The following is a 17,951-nucleotide window of genomic DNA, read 5'->3' on the forward strand; positions in this document are numbered from 1 at the left end:
AACTTGTTTCAGATCATTGATGGGGGAGGGTGGTTCCTGACACAGTTGGGTATGGGGTCCGGGGTGTCCTGAAGGTTGCGTAGGCCTGTTAGCATGCAGGGTCAGGGCCCAGCTGGTACTGGGGTAGGGTCTGGCCTGCATGGTGGGATTGTAGTTTTCTTACTTCTGCTGTCTACCCCCTGGTGGTTGAGGATGGTCTAGAGGTTTGTGTAGGCTTCCTGGTGGGAGGGTCTGATGCCTGTCCACTGCTCAGTGGAGCTTGATCTTGGCACTCTGGTGGGCTAGGCTGTGTCTAGGGGTGTGTCCAGAGGTAGCTATGGGCTCTTTATCCTTTAGGCAGCCTGTCTGCTGATGGATGGCACTGTGTCCTGACCCAGTTGGATATTTGGCCTGAGGTGTCCCCGCACTGTAGCCTATAGGCTGTTGGTTGACACCAGGTCTTGGAACTAATGAGCCAATATATCAGCTGCCAGGAGTGTTCACAGGGTTGAATATTCCCCAGTATGTCTGACACCATGTCCATGTCCCCAGGGTGAGCCACAGCCACTCCCCCCCCCCACCTCTACAGGAGACTCTCCAAGCCCAGCAGGTAGGTCTGGCCTAGGCTTCTATCAAATCAATGCTTTTGTCCTGGCCCCGGCACGTGTGAGATTGTGTGCGTCCTTTAAGACTGAAACCTCTATTTCTGCCAGCCCTGTGGGGCTCCTGCAATTAAGTCCCATTGGCTTACAAAGACAAATCCTGGGGACTTGTCTTCCTGGTGCCAGACCCACAGGATGGGGAGCCAGACGTGGGGCTCAGAACTCTCACTCCTGTGGGAGAACCTCTGCAATATAATTATTCTCCAGTTTGTGGGTCACCCACCCATGGGGTATGGGATTTGATTATATTGTGAATACGCCCCTCCTACCCATCTTGTTGTGGTTCCTTATGTCTTTAGTTGTAGAAGATCTTTTCTGGTAGGTTCCATTTTTTTTCATTGATGTTTTTTCTGCAGATAGTTGTGATTTCGGTGTGCTTATGAGAGGAGGTGAGCTCAGGGTCTTTCTACTCCACCATCTTGGGTGCTCTCCTCCACCCTGGGTTGTTTCTATGTCTTGCCTATTGTAAATAATGAACAATGTACTATGGACATTGGGGTACATGTATCTTTTTGAATTAGTGTTTTATTTTTTCTGGATATATATCTAGGAGTAGAATTGCTGTATCATATAGTAGTTCTATTTTTAGTTTTTAAGGAACTTCCATATTATCGACCATAGTGGCTACACCAATTTATATTCCCAGCAACAGTGTATGAGGGCTCCCTTTTCTTATTGGTTTGTTAATTTCTCCTCACAACAGACCTGCGAGGTAGGTATCAATGTACCATTTTATAGATGACCCACTATAGTGTCACACACATCTACTTAGAGGCTGTTGTGTAATCCCACTGCTCCTTGAAGAATTCATGTGTATAAAAAGAATGAAAGGACATATAGGTAGCTTTCACTTCCTGCTTACTCCTGCATCTGCATCTCATTTCTTTATTAAATATGAATTATGTGTCTACTGTGTACCAGGCATGGTCAGTCCAATTCCACATCTGCATCCCATACCTTCCCCCTCCTGATCAGTAGATCTGGGTAACTGGAAACATCCACAGGCAGCAAGGTGGATGCTAGTGCGCACACCATGCGGTGGTGAGGTATGACCTCAAAGGGACTCCATTCCAAACAAGTTTAGTCCAAGCTTCACCCTGAGTCCAGGAAACCTGGCATCTAAACAGGGAATAATGCTGTTGAGAGGGGAGAGGTTGTACTTGGGAAACCGAGGCAACTCATAACCCACACCTTTGTTCTCTTGAAGAGCCCTAAGAGGCTACTACATTCTCCTGACAAGATTTCCCTCCCAGAAGGACAGTGAATGTCAAGGTAATAACACTGTGCGGTTTCAGTCTTGGTTCTGTCATGGGTGCAAGCTAGAGGGTTATTTTCTCTTAGCTCTTGGCCAGGTTGCATGATAGATTTCGAGAGTGATTTTGTGTCTGTCTTATCTCTAGGAGGGTGGTCCCTCCCATTTAGTTATCTGAGGGGCCCATCAGAGGTGACATGGAGTTTCTGCTTCATTTAGGACCTTGTCTCCCAGTGGTGGGGGCCTGGACCCAGATCCACAGGAGACAGAAAGCATAGAGACCAAGTTCTCAAAGACAAGCCCAGACCGGGACACTGATCTGCACATCTAAGTCTCCTGATTTAGTGGGTAGTTTTCACAGATTTCTCACAAGATGGACCTCCCCTCTGGGTTGCTCTTATGCCTGACATGTCCACCAACAGAGGTCTGGATGATCACCTATGCTCCATCTACATCTGGTGGATTATGCAGTTATAGAAGCAATGAGGACTCCCTCTCTGTACTGCTACAGAGTCATCTCCAGGATATATTGTTCAGTGAAAAACCAAGGTGCACAAAATTGTGTAGAGCTGCTGCTGTCTAATACAGTAGCCACTAGCCATACTTAACTATTTACAATTTAATTAGATTAAATTAAATAATTTAAAAGTTAGTTCCTCAGTCACAGTAGACACATTTTAGGAGCTCAGCCTCTTAAGTAGCCAGTGGCTACTGTGTGGGACACACAGATACACAGCATTTTCATTTCTGCAGAAATTTCTATTGCACAGCACTGGATTATAATATGCCACCTTTTATGTATGAAAAGGGGAGAAAACTAATATACATGTTATAATTGATTATATTTTTTGGAAAGGTTAAAACAAAACTGATATGAATGATTTCTTATAGGTGACAGAAGAGCAGCCCAGGATGGAAGGACATGATACATAGTTTCATAACAAATATAATACATATTTACCAGCTCCATGCACTTAAAGGACAAGAAACAAGAACAACCCAGTAGCAATGAGCAACTCTTGTCCCAGACTGAATGTTATAAAAACATTTCCCACTAAAAGGAACCAGGTTTCCTTAGAGAAATGGCTGATACCAGGTCTGGATAGGGATTGTACCAGATGAGTCTAGACCAGATTCCATAACCAGAAAGTACGTCAAGGACACAAAAGACACAAACAATGGGGGTTACAGAGACTGAGGAAGGAAAAATTTGAACACCAAAAACATTAATTACTGCAATGTATTAAAACATGAAATATATGAACATCTATGAAAGAACAAATAAAACCAACTCGCTGTTCACCTTTGGAGGATCCCAGGGAAACAAATCACTATTTTTGAAAGTGGAAATACTGTAAAAGAATTAAACATTCATCGTTCCCTTCTGTGTGGACCAGACCTCAAGGTAACCTTGTGGTTAAGGAGGGGAAGTTTGTTTTATAGAAGAATCCTAGCTAATAAATTATAAAATTAAAACATCATCCTTTACAACCACTAATGAAATGTAGATCTAGGCCATAATTTTTAGGGGGCTACAAAAGCCATGAGTTAAAAGGCAGATGGGAAATTTCATAATGGGTGGACCAGGCTGATAGCACCTGGACCCAGTGATCAGTCTCAAGGGCACAGGAGGAGAGACAGCCTGACATGATGAGGCTCCTGACATAGGGCTATAAGAAGTACACCACTTCTCAGGTACTCTTTCCACAAATCTGAATCCGAACAAGCCTCTATATGTACAGTAATTACCAATTTAAAGGAAATAGGATGGGCCAGAGGAACAGAACAAACAGCACAATAGAGATACAATCAGCATAATTCAGAATGCAAACTTTCACATGAAAAAGATCCAGTTGAAGTAAATAAATGGAGATTAAAAGAAGAGGAGGGTATTTGGATGTAAAGAGACTTCAGATTTTAGAGAAATTAAACTTTAAACCACATAATATTCCACCACGTGCCTACAAGAACAAAAACAACTGAGAAAGACGGAAAATAGCAAGTGTTGGCAAGGCTATGGAGCAGAAGAACTCTCACACACTGCTGGTTGGAATATTTTTTTTAATTATTATTTTTTTACATCTTTATTGGAGTATAATTGCTTTACAATGGTGTGGTAGTTTCTGCTTTACAAGAAAGTGAATCAGTTATACATATACATATGTCCCCATATCTCTTTACTCTTGCATCTCCCTCCCTCCCACCCTCCCTATCCCACCCCTCTAGGTGGTCAAAAAGCACCGAGCTGATCTCCCTGTGCTATGCGGCTGCTTCCCACCAGCTATCTATTTTACGTTTGGTACTGTATATATATCCATGTCACTCTCTCTCTTTGTCACATCTTACCCTTCCCCCACCCCATATCCTCAAGTCCATTCTCTAGTAGGTCTGTGTCTTTATTCCTGTCTTACTCCTAGGTTCTTCATGACATTTTTCTTTCTTAAATTCCATATATATGTGTTAGCATATGGTATTTGTCTTTCTCTTTCTGACTTACTTCACTCTGTATGACAGACTCTAGGTCCATCCACCTCATTACAAATAGCTCAATTTCGTTTCTTTTTATGACTGAGTAATATTCCATTGTATATATGTGCCACATCTTCTTTATCCATTCATCCGATGATGGACACTTAGGTTGTTTCCATCTCCGGGCTATTGTAAATAGAGCTGCAATGAACATTGTGGTACATGACTCTGTTTGAATTACGGTTTGCTCAGGGTATATGCCCAGTAGTGGGATTGCTGGGTCATATGGTAGTTCTATTTGTAGTTTTTTAAGGAACCTCCATACTGTTCTCCATAGTGGCTGTACCAATTCACATTCCCACCAGCAGTGCAAGAGTGTTCCCTTTTCTCCACACCCTCTCCAGCAATTATGGTTTCTAGATTTTTTGATGATGGCCATTCTGACTGGTGTGAGATGATATCTCATTGTAGTTTTGATTTGCATTTCTCTAATGATTAATGACGTTGAGCATTCTGTCATGTGTTTGTTGGCAGTCTGTATATCTTCTTTGGAGAAATGTCTATTTAGGTCTTCTGCCCATTTTTGGATTGGGTTGTTTGTTTTTTATAATTGAGCTGCATGAGCTGCTTTTAAATTTTGGAGATTAATCCTTTGTCAGTTGCTTCATTTGCCAATATTTTCTCCCATTCTGAGGGTTGTCTTTTGGTCTTGTTTATGGTTTCCTTTGCCGTGCAAAAGCTTTGAAGTTTCATTAGGTCCCATTTGTTTATTTTTGTTTTTACTTTCATTTCTCTAGGAGGTGGGTCAAAAAGGATCTTGCTGTGATTTATATAATAGAGTGTTCTGCTTATGTTTTCCTCTAAGAGTTTGATAGTTTCTGGCCTTACATTTAGGTCTTTAATCGATTTTGAGCTTATTTTTGTGTATGGTGTTAGGGAGTGATCTAATATCATACTTTTACATGTACCTGTCCAGTTTTCCCAGCACCACTTATTGAAGAGGAGCTCCTTTCTCCACTGTACATTCCTGCCTCCTTTATCAAAGATAAGGTGACGATATGTGTGTGGGTGTATCTCTGGGCTTTCTATACTGTTCCATTGATCTATATTTCTGTTTTTGTGTCAGTACCATACTGTCTTGATTACTGTAGCTGTGTATAGTCTGAAGTCAGAGTGCCTAGTTCCTCCAGCTCCGTTTTTCGTTCTCAAGATTGCTCTGGCTATTCGGGGTCTTTTGAGTTTCCATAGACATTGTGAAATTTTTTGTTCTTGTTCTGTGAAAAATGCCAGTGGTAGTTTGATAGGGATTGCATTGAATCTGTAGATTGCTTTGGGTAGTAGAGTCATTTTCACAATGTTGATTCTTCCAATCCAAGAACATGGTATACCTCTCCATCTGTTTGTATCATCTTTAATTTCTTTCATCAGTGTCTTATAATTTTCTGCATACAGGTCTTTTGTCTCCTTAGGTAGGTTTATTCCTAGATATTTTATTCTTTTTGTGGCAGTGGTAAATGGGAGTGTTTTCTTGATTTCACTTTCAGATTTTTCATCATTACTGTATAGGAATGCCAGATATTTCTGTGCATTAATTTTGTATCCTGCAACTTTACCAAATTCACTGATTAGCTCTAGTAGTTTTCTGGTAGCATCTTTAGGATTCTCTATGTATGGTATCATGTCATCTGCAAACAGTGACAGCTTTACTTCTTCTTTTCTGATTTGGATTCCTTTTATTTCCTTTTCTTCTCTGATTGCTGTGGCTAAAACTTGCAAAACTATCTTGAATAAGAGTGGTGAGAGTGGGCAACCTTGTCTTGTTCTTGATCTTAGTGGAAATGCTTTCAGTTTTTCACCATTGAGGACGATGTTGGCTGTGGCTTTGTCATATATGGCCTTTACTACGTTGAGGAAGGTTACCTCTATGCCTACTTTCTGGAGGGTTTTTATCATAAATGGGTGTTGAATTTTGTCGAAAGCTTTCTCTGCATCTATTGAGATGACCATATGGTTTTTCTCCTTCAGTTTGTTAATATGGTGTATCACATTGATTGATTTGTGTATATTGAAGAATCCTTGCATTCCTCGAATAAACCCCACTTGATTATGGGGTATGATGCTTTTAACGTGTTGCTCGATTCTGTTTGCTAGTATTTTGTTGAGGATTTTTGCATCTATGTTCGTCAGTGATATTGGCCTGTAGTTTTCTTTCTTTGTGACATCCTTGTCTGCTTTTGGTATCAGGGTGATGGTGGCCTCGTAGAATGAGTCGGGGAGTGTTCCTTCCTCTGCTATATAGTGGGAGAGTTTGAGAAGGATAGGTGTTAACTCTTCTCTAAATGTTTGATAGAATTCGCCTGTGAAGCCATCTGGTCCTGGGCTTTTGTTTGTTGGAAGATTTTTAATCACAGTTTCAATTTCAGTGCTTGCGATTGGTCTGTTCATATTTTCTATTTCTTCCTGATTCAGTCTTGGCAGGTTGTGCATTTCTAAGAATTTGTCCATTTTTTCCAGGTTGTCCATTTTATTGGTATAGAGTTGCTTGTAGTAATCTCTCATGATCTTTTGTATTTCTGCAGTGTCAGTTGTTACTTCTTCTTTTTCCTTTCTAATTCTATTGATTTGAGTCTTCTCCCTCTTTTTCCTGATGAGTCTGGCTAATGGTTTATCAATTTTGTTTATCTTCTCAAAGAACCAGCTTTTAGTTTTATTGATCTTTGCTATCATTTCCTTCATTTATTTCTGATCTGATCTTTATGATTTCTTTCCTTCTGCTAACTTTGGGGTTTTTTGTTCTTCTTTCTCTAATTGCCTTAGGTGCAAGGTTAGGCTGTTTATTGGAGATGTTTCCTGTTTCTTAAGGTAGGATTGTATTGCTATAAACTTCCCTCTTAAAACTGCTTTTGCTGCATCCCATAGGTTTTGGGTCATCGTGTCTCCATTGTCATTTGTTTCTAGGTATTTTTTGATTTCCTCTTTGATTTTTTCAGTGATCACTTCGTTATTAAGTAGTGTGTTGTTTAGTCTCCATGTGTTTGTATTTTTTACAGATCTTTCCTGTACTTGATATCTATTCTCATGCCATTGTGGCCGGAAAAGATACTTGATACAATTTCAATTTTCTTAAATTTACCAAGGCTTGATTTATGACCCGTGATATGATCTATCCTGGAGAATGTTCCATGAGCACTTGAGAAAAATGTGTATTCTGTTGTTTTTGGATGGAATGTCCTATAAATATCAATTAAGTCCATCTTGTTTAATGTATCATTTAAAGCTTGTGTTTCCTTATTTATTTTCATTTTGGATGATCTGTCCATTGGTGAAAGTGGGGTGTTAAAGTCACCTACTATGAATGTGTTACTGTTGATTTCCCCTTTTATGGCTGTTAGTATTTGCTTTATATATTGAGGTGCTCCTATGTTGGGTGCATAAATATTTACAATTGTTATATCTTCCTCTTTGATCAATCCCTTGATCATTATGTAGTGTCCTTTTTCTCTTCTAATGGTCTTTATTTTAAAGTCTGTTTTATCTAATATGAGAATTGCTACTCCAGCTTTCTTTTGGTTTTCATTTGCATGGAATATCTTTCCATCCCCTTACTTTCAGTCTGTATGTGTCTCTAGGTTGGAAGTGGGTCTCTTGTAGGCAGCATATATATGGGTCTTACTTTTGTATTCATTCGTCCAGTCTGTGTCTTTTGGTTGGAGCATTTAATCCATTTACATTTAAGGTAATTATTGATATGTATGTTCCTATTCCCATTTTCTTAATTGTTTTGGGTTCGTTATTGTAGATCTTTTCCTTCTCTTGTGTTTCTTGCCTAGAGAAGTTCCTTTAGCATTTGTTGTAAAGCTGGTTTGGTGGTGCTGAACTCTCTCAGCTTTTGCTTGTCTGTAAAGGTTTTAATTTCTCCATCAAATTTGAATGAGATCAATGCTGGGTAGAGGAATCTTGGTTGTAGGTTTCTCTCCTTCATCACTTTAAATATGTCCTGCCAGTCCCTTCTGGCTTGCAGAGTTCCTGCTGAAAGATCAGCTGTTAACCTTATGGGGAATCACTTGTGTGTTATTTGTTGTTTTTCCCTTGCTGCTTTTTTTTTTAAATTTTTTTTTTGCGACCTTGCTGCTTTTAGTATGTTTTCTTTGTGTTTAATTTTTGACAGTTTGATTAATATGTTTCTTGGTGTGTTTCTACTCGGATTTATTCTGTATGGGACTCTCTGTGATTCCTGGACTTGATTAACTATTTCCTTTCCCATATTAGGGAAGTTTTCAACTATAATCTCTTCAAATATTTTCTCAGTCCCTTTCGTTTTCTCTTCTTCTTCTGGAACCCCTATAATTCGAATGTTGGTGTGTTTACTCTTGTCCCAGAAGTCTCTGAGACTGTCCTCAGTTCTTTTCATTCTTTTTTCTTTATTCTGCTCTGCAGTAGTTATTTCCACTATTTTATCTTTCAGGTCACTTATCCATTCTTCTGCCTCAGTTATTCTGCTATTGATCCCTTCTAGAGTATTTTTCATTTCATTTATTGTGTTGTTCATTGTTGCTTGTTTCATCTTTAGTTCTTCTAGGTCCTTGTTAAATGTTTCTTGCATTTTGTCTATTCTATTTCCAAGATTTTGGATCATCCTTACTATCATTATTCTGAATTCTTTTTCAGATAGACTGCCTATTTCCTCTTCATTTGTTAGGTCTGGTGGGTTTTTATCTTGCTCCTTCACCTGCTGTGTGTTTTTCTGTCTTCTCATTTTGCTTATCTTACTGTGTTTGGGGTCTCCTTTTTGCAGGCTGCAGGTTTGTAGTTCCCACTGTTTTTGCTGTCTGTCCCCAGTGACTAAAGTTGTTTCAGTGGGTTGTGTAGGCTTCCTGGTGGAGGGGACTCGTACCTGTGTTCTGGTGGATGAGGCTGGATCTTGTCTTTCTGGTGGGCAGGTCCACGTCTGGTGGTGTGTTTTGGGGTGTCTGTGGCTTATTATGATTTTAGGCAGCCTCTCTGCTAATGGGTGGGGTTGTGTTCCTGTCTTTCTAGTTGTTTGGCATAGGGTGTCCAGCACTGTAGCTTGCTGGTCGTTGAGTGAAGCTGGGTGCTAGTGTTGAGATGGAGATATCTGGGAGACTTTCGCCATTTGATATTATGTGGAGCTGGGAGGTCTCTTGTGGACCAGTGTCCTGAAGTTGGCTCTCCACCTCAGAGGCACAGCACTGACTCCTGGCTGCAGCACCAAGAGCCTTTCATCCACACGGCTCAGAATAAAAGGGAGAAAAAGTAGAAAGAAAGGAAGGAAGGAAGAGAGAGAGAGAGAGAAAGAGGATAAAGTAAAATAAGATAAAATAAAGTTATTAAAAATTATTAATAAGTAGAAAAAATTTTTTAAGAAAAAAAAATGGACGGATAGAACCCTAGGACAAATGGTGGAAGCAAAGCTATACAGACAAAATCTCACACAGAAGTATACACATACATACTCACAACAAGAAGAAAAGGGAAAAAATAATAAATATTGCTCTCAAAGTCTACCTCCTCAATTTGGGATGATTCGTTGTCTATTCATATATTCCTCAGATGCAGGGTACATCAAGTTGATTGTGGAGCTTTAATCTGCTGCTTCTGAGGCTGCTGGGAGAGACTTCCCTTTCTTTTCTTTGTTTGCACAGCTCCTGGTGCTCAGCTTTGGATTTGGCCCCGCCTCTGCGTGTAGGTCGCTGGAGGGCGTCTCTTCTTCGCTCAGATAGGACGGTGTTAAAGGAGCAGCTGCTTGGGGGGCTCTGGCTCACTCAGGCCAGGGGGATGGAGGGGTACGGAGTGCGGGGCAAGCCTGCAGCGGCAGAGGCCGGCGTGACGTTGCACCAGCCTGAGGTGCGCCGTGCGATCTCCCAGGGAAGGTGTCCCTGGATCCCGGGACCCAGGCAGTGGCAGGCTGCACAGGCTCCCCGGAAGGGAGGTGTGGATAGTGACCTGTGCTCACACACAGGCTTCTTGGTGGCGGAAGCAGCAGCCTTAGCGTCTCATGCCTGTCTCTAGGGTCCGCGCCGTTAGCCGCGGCTCGCACCCGTCTCTGGAGCTCCTTTAAGCAGTGCTCTTAATCCCCTCTCCTTGCGCACCAGGAAACAAAGAGGGAAGAAAAAACCTCTTGCCTCTTTGGCAGGTCCAGACATTTCCCCGGACTCCCTCCCACCTAGCTGTGGTGCACTAACCCCCTGCAGGCTGTGTTCACGCCACCAACCCCAGTCCTCTCCCTGCGCTCCGAGCAAAGCCCGAGCCTCAGTTCCCAGCCCTCTCGGACTGGTGAGTGCCGGTCGGCACCGATCCTCTGTGCGGGAATCTCCCCGCTTTGCCCTCCCCACCCCTGTTGCTGTGCTCTCCTCCACGGCTCCGAAGTTTCCCCCCTCCGCCACCCGAAGTCTCCACCCGCGAAGGGGCTTCCTAGTGTGTGGAAACTTTTCCACCTTCACAGCTCCCTCCCACTGGTGCAGGTCCCGTCCCTATTCTTTTGTCTCTGTTTATTCTTTTTTATTTTGCCCTACCCAGGTACGTGGGGAGTTTCTTGCCTTTTGGGAGGTCTGAGGTCTTCTGCCAGCATTCAGTAGGTGTTCTGTAGGAGTTGTTCCACGTGTAGATGTATTTCTGGTGTATCTGTGGGGAGGAAGGTGATCTCCTCGTCTTACTCTTCCGCCATCTTCCCCCCAGGCTTCTATTGGTCCTGTTTCTGGCTAATACAGATTTTGGTACCAAAAGTAGTTCTAAAGGAAGAGAAATTTAAGCATGAGTTTTGTGAATTGACCTTGGATTTCTGGAATTGGCTCTCTAATCTGATCAGATTTAAAGGTGCTATGGACTGTATTTCCAGTAGTAAAGAGAGCTCTGATAGTCCATGGTGTGATCTGGGAATAGATTTTACCCAAATGTCTCCACTGTAGACACCTAATCAACCACTTATAAGAAGAAAGGATGTGGGGTGACTGTGTATATGATACTTTCAAAAACTTTTGCAAAATAACAAATGAGATTGGCTGATTGCTCCTAATGTCACTAGACGAAATGGAGAAAGAAAAGGATGAGCTCAGGGATTGGAACTCCCAGCTCAAGCACTTCATAAATGATCTGTAAGCTTCCATATTTGCCCTGAAGGCAACCATTATTTCCTGTAGCCACAAGGTGAGATTGCTGAAAATCAAATGCAAAACCTCATCCTGCGAAAAGGCAAGCCACTGACTGAAGGAAAATATTTGTAAATCATGTATCTGATAAAGGACTTGTACACAGAGTAAAGAATCAAAAGTCGATAAGAAGAATACAGACACACTCACAGATAAATTGACAAAGGATTTCAAGAGATACTTCAACAGAGAAGATATAGTCATGGCAAAGAAACACATGAAAATATGCTCATCATTATCATCATTGAGGAACTATAATCGAAAACTACAATTAGGTACCACTACACCTGACAGGGAATGGTCACGAGGAAAAAGACTGACCAAATCAAGTTTTGGCAAGGTTGTGGGGAATGGAACTCTCACACACCAATGGTGGCAATGAAAATTGTGTGACCACCTTGGAAAACAGTTTGTTTCTTACAATGTTAATCTTTCATCTACCATATGATCCAGCTGTTGCACTGGTAAGGATGTATTCTAGAGGAAGAAGGCATATGTCCATGCCAAGACTTACACACCAGTGTTCACAGCAGCTTTATTTAAGAGAAACCCAATTTGGAAACAACCCAAATGTCCCTCAAGAGGTGAATGAATAAAGCAAATGTGGCATATCCATATACTGGATTACTACCCAGCAATAAAAAAAAAAAACTACTGACACATGCAACAAAATAGATAAATCAAAAAATAAATAGGTATCCAGTTTCTAGCCTGACGTGTAAGGAGCTTCAAAGTCGGCACTCCATCCTAACAAGTAAAAAGCCTAACAAACTGAAAAATCAACTCTTCTCAGATCTATCAGAGACGTGAGGTCACAAGGCGAATTTGTCTCCAAAATTGAATACAGAGAATACAACCTACCAGAGCAAAAACTCATCAGCAGAGACCTCCGTGGGAACCAGTATCAGTGCAGGAAAACCCAAAATGTAAATGTTGGGGTCTCCTGGAAGCCACTGCCTTTAAACCTGGAGTAGAAGCTCCAGCAGCCATCAGGACACAGATCCTCAGAACCTGCCTCCTTCAGACACCTGCTATGAGCTCGGCCACTGGCATGAGGAGCTGCACAGGGAGAGACAGATTCAGCACATGTTATAATGTCCTTCTCACAAGGCCCATTTCTTCTCCTTTCCTTGTTTGTACCCTAAGAACAAAGTGGAAAACGAATAAGAAGTGGCCTGAATCCATGCAAACATTCATGATCCTGGAATAACTATAAGGCCATCAGCTTACTCATGTGTTATCATTCAATGTTCTCAGCAATCCTGTGGGTAAAGCATTCTTCTCCCCATTTTACAGAGGGGGGAAGCTGAGGCTTAGAGAGCGTTATTACCTGTGTCAACTACAAATTGGCACTTGCCATGGTCACTTGCCATCTACCTCTATAAGGATTAAATCAGTTGCCGCTGCAGCTGATTACCTTCAACACCCCCTGAAAGGAATTCAGGGTGGAGATCAGGAATGAGGCACTCTGTGCTCTGAGAAAAACTGGGAGAACAGGTCTTCAGATAGTTAGGTATTTTCAGGAGCTGATTTTATGAGCCCAATTCTTGCATCTCCTCATATCTAGAAAAGCACTAAATTCCTTAATGGTGACCTCTGCTCCTCGTGACTAGCAGTAACCCTCGCGAGACCTGCAAAAAAACCAAATATGTGCTTTATTGCATGTACTCCCCCTTTACCAAAATCACATATATACTGACCTTCCCCCCGCCTACCTCTTTAGAGTAGTTTCTCAGAGCTATCTGAAACGCTGTCTCCCGGGCTATAGTCCTCATTTTCCCCCAAATAAAACTTAACTTGCAACTCTCACGTTGTGCACCTTTTTTAAGTCGACACCTATCTCACCTCCTGTGCCCCTCCTTTAGAAAGAAAGTGGCTCCCGGACACCCCTGGAGCAGGACACCACACTCACTGGAGCCAGGAGGGACCGCAATGGCTTTACCTACGAGACAGCAGAGGCACCAAGCCCCAAAGCGGGAAAGAGGTGACCTGGATGTGGATCCCTTTGTCTCCCCACACACCAGCATGGTCCAGCCCCCACCAGGGACCCACACCCTCAGATGAGTCCCAAACACCTGAAGGTGGGAGCTGTTCTTTTCCCCAGTTTATGTCTGTCTCCCTTAAAAAGTCGTCACGGTTGCCACCATGACGTTAGGTTTCCACAGCAACTGCGATGCGCAGCCCTGTCCTCCACACTGAAATGCCTCCTATGTTGTGGCCATCATTTGCAGTCTTGAGAGGCTGCATCCTCTCAGCCACACAACACCACGGGTTCTGTCATCTGCATGAGGAGCTCTGCACTGGGACATAAAAATCTGTGAATACCCAGCACATGTTTGACACATCCTCATCCATCCATCTATTCATCCAGTTAACAGGCATTAAGACCAAACTTTACACGATCTCTTTGGTTGAGTTTTAGGCTTCTCCAGAATGGAAACAAGGAATTAAAGTGTGGAAAGGCAGGAGTGGTAAGCTCAGTTGTTAAATCTAGGAAGAGATGGCTCCTTCCCATTAAGATTTCAACCTGCTCAAGTTTCTTATAATTGATGATTTTAAAATATGCTTCAAGCCCTATCCCCCCTCCACATCTCTAGTTACTGTCCTCTTTACATAGATTCTCCCCTCGCACCGAAGTTCTACCAAGAATTCTGCACACTCAGTTCACATCTCCCTGCACCTCCCTCCCAACTCTGTCTTCATCCCTCATCTAACAGGGCTGTGTTCCCCGACGCTTCCACTGACATTACACTTGCCAATTCAACCACCACTTATTTGTCACACTTATACTGTAGATCCAGAATGTGGAAATAATTTTTCAAATAGAGACAGATAGGTATTTCCTCAAGAGGAAAGGATTTCCCTTCCACAGGGCAGAATTCAAATACTTGGGTACAGACAAGGAATTACATTACAGGGCAATCAGTTACCGAAAAGTTCAAGCTGTAACATACCTTCCATGGAGTTAGAGTTAGATAACATGAAGGCTGTGCTTTTGACAATTGGCTTTCAAATGACGCACACATTTTCTCGGACATATCTCATAATTTTACTTCATTGAAATGGATTTTGCAAATATGTTAAGTGAAAGTTAGCAATAATTATTTTTATGGTCACTTCAATAACCTTTGTTTTATCTGTTTCTTTCTTTCTCAAGGGATTACCAAGTATGGAATAAAATTGTCTGAAATTATATTGTTGTTCCAGGCTCTGCCATGAAAATATATTGTCTGAAAGCACTGTGTGATATGCCATATTTGGACAATATATTGGTAGGTATAGGGAACTCTTTTGCAGTTTCCTGACTGATAAGTCAAAATTCTCTTACTGCATTGTAGAAATTATGATGCTTGACTTTCTTTTGGGATGTATCCATTAAGTAAGAAAAAAAACAACCTACAGAATCCATATACATCAATCCATGTGGATATCAATAAATGTTTGAATTAATAAAGAAATGGGTGATGAGAGTAACTGTGTTTATCAAACAATTCCAAATAATACATGGTGATAGCCTGCCTCTGTGAAGTGAACCTGAAATCTGCCTTCCACCTCTGAGAGTAGCGCAGACTTAGTGACTCACTTCTGAAGAACAGAGGAGGAAAATGGAAAACAGTTACTGTACACTGGAGAAACTAGGCAAACAGCACCTTAACCCACTGATGAAGGTCGACATCTCCAGTGACCCAGTGATGTCACGTGTGTACCATGTCCTCCCAGATATGATGTGACGGGAAGGGCACTTCAACTCTGTGGTATTCTTTCTCAAAACCCACAACCACAGGCTAATCACAAGAAAAATAAGACGCTATGCCTGTACTCCTCAAGACTGTCAGGGTCATGAAAACAGTGTGGCAGTTCCTCAGATGGTTAAACAGAGAGTCACCATATGACCCAGCAATTCCACTCCTAGGTACACAGCTAAGAGCAATGACAACATATTTTTACATAAAAACCTGCACACAAATGTATGTAGCATCATTATTCACAGCAGCCAAAAGTGGAAACAATCCAAATGTCCACCAATTAAAGAATGGGTAAATAAAATGTGGTGTACTATTTGGTAATAAAAAGGAATGAAGTACTGATACATGCCATAACATAGATGAACATTGAAAACATGCCAAGTGAAGGAAGCCAAATATGCAAAAGACCGCATAGTATATGATTCTATCTATATGCAATGTCCAGAAAAAGGCAATTAGTATAGCTGTACCCAAGGAATTCCCCGCTTTACACCCAGACTTCCAAAAGGCTCTTTGTTGTGGCTTTTTGCCACAGCCCCTCCCTCCCACTTTCCTGTCCTGCAATGTTCGAGTTGCAGTTCAGGCTTCTGTCACCAGGTGGCACTAAACCGCCATTTGCAAATTTCTTACAAATAAGTTTATTCAAACAGCAACGAAAAATACAGTACCTTCCCTTAACATTCAGCCTATGAATATATGTACAGAATGATTCTAATTCTGTCTGAAAACACTGGTAGGTGTAAATGAAGATTGTGAAAGCATATACTCCAGAGCTTGCACACGATGGAACACCAAGTGGCAGCAGCGAAACTTGTCAGTTGGTGGGCAGGCAAAGGGCAGGAAGGAGGTGACTGAGAGAGGATGGGGCTTTGGATCGTGGTGTGGGCAGCCTGCACAGTAGTGTTCTGTGTCCTGACAGGGGATGACAGAGTGTGTGAGACAAGGACTAGGCAGCCTGTACAGCCTGTAGGGTTATGGGGGTTAACACGTGTTCGCTGGTAGGAACCCTCTGTAGAGTCCACAAAGTACATCAGCAGACATTAATGAGGGAAGAGATAAATCAGTGCACGCGACATAGATTTGCAGTCAACAGCAGATGGAACTGCTTCAACATAAATAGAAATTCTCCGAATAGAACTGCTATCATAGTAAACAGTTTCATATTTTACTCTTTCCAAGTACACGCTTTTTCACTTAAAAAGAACAAAAATGGAGGTGGATATGATGCCACCTGACATCTGTCATCTTCCTCACCCAGAAGGGTTGCTGAGTGAGTACCCGCGGGGCCACAATAGCAGGGAATGTGATCCGACCATTTCTCCAGCCCTGGAAGCCCATCTTCTAAAAGGGAGGCTGCTCTGTGTCCTCTAGGGCGGGTGAGGGCAGGAGCCTCATCCCGTCCTGCCACTTACTGGACAGGTGACCTAGGCTCTGTCAGCCTGAGCTTGGGCATCTGTGACAGGGGACTCACGATACCTGTGTCACAGAGCTGTCCTGAGGGGTGAATGAGAAAACCTGCCCAAAGTATATGGCATACTGTAGAACTTCAAAGGCTCTTTAAAAAAGTCAAGACTCAGTAGCAGGGGCTGGCTGAGCCTTAGGGCTAAGGCAGGCACTGTGGAAAGGTGTTTTTCATTGTTTCTCCTAATGAGCATATAGATATCTTTATGAAGGAAGCAAATCTCTCTTTGGTATGCCTTGAGTTCAAAGTTTTAAAGACAGAAGGATCTCTAGCTTCTTGGGAGACTCAGAAGCTCCTAAGAGCTGCCCAACATCGTGCCTCTGAGCAGACCCTAACCCAGTTCCCCACGCTGGGAAGACAGGCTTGCCTTTGACTCACCTGGTGAGCTCAGTGAGAGATGGCACCAGGGCAGCAAGCCGTAGTGTTTGCCTAACTGCTGCTCCTGGACTGCTGCGCATGTTAATACGTTTATAGGAAAATTCTGAATCCGACCCACAGCCACCAGGACAGGAGTCCTCAGATCATGTCACCCCAGAATTTCAGCCACCCGCTGCCTCCCTGAGAGTCAAAAATCCAAGAAGTACTAGCGTTGTTGGACACAATTGTCCATTCTTTAACTATTAATAACTAAAAATTTATATTATAATCCATCCTGTTTATTGAAAGTGTTTCATTAACTCTATTGTGAAATAAGAAGGTAAGAAGATAAGGAAGGAAATGAACATGTAGGAAAATTCAAGGGTTAAATCTGAGATGAGATTGCTCCTTCATATTAAATTTTAAACTTGCTCAAACTTCATGGCGTTGAAGATTCAACAACAACAACAACAACAACAACAAAACCCTGTTAGGGCCCCTAATCCTTATGCAGACACAGGTGTCTCTCTGTCCTTCTCTCTCTCTCCCTCTTCCCCTTCAAAGTATAAGTTCCACAAAGAGAAATGATTAAGCTTAGCGAGGAAGGCATGTGAAAAGGCAAGACAGGGCAAAAACTAGGCCTTTTGTACCACACAGTTAGTCAAATTGTGAATTAAAATGAAAACTTCTTGAGGGAAATTAAAAGTGCTACTCCAGTGAACACACAAAGGACAAGAAAGGAAACCAACCTTATTGCGGATGTGGGGAGAGTTTTAGTACTCAGGAGAGAAGATGAAAACAGTCACAACATTCCCTTAAACCAAAGCCTAATCCAGAGTGAGGCTTTAATTCTCTGCA

The sequence above is a fragment of the Delphinus delphis genome, chromosome X (genome assembly GCF_949987515.2).
Source record: "Delphinus delphis chromosome X, mDelDel1.2, whole genome shotgun sequence".
Lineage (NCBI taxonomy): Eukaryota > Metazoa > Chordata > Mammalia > Artiodactyla > Delphinidae > Delphinus > Delphinus delphis.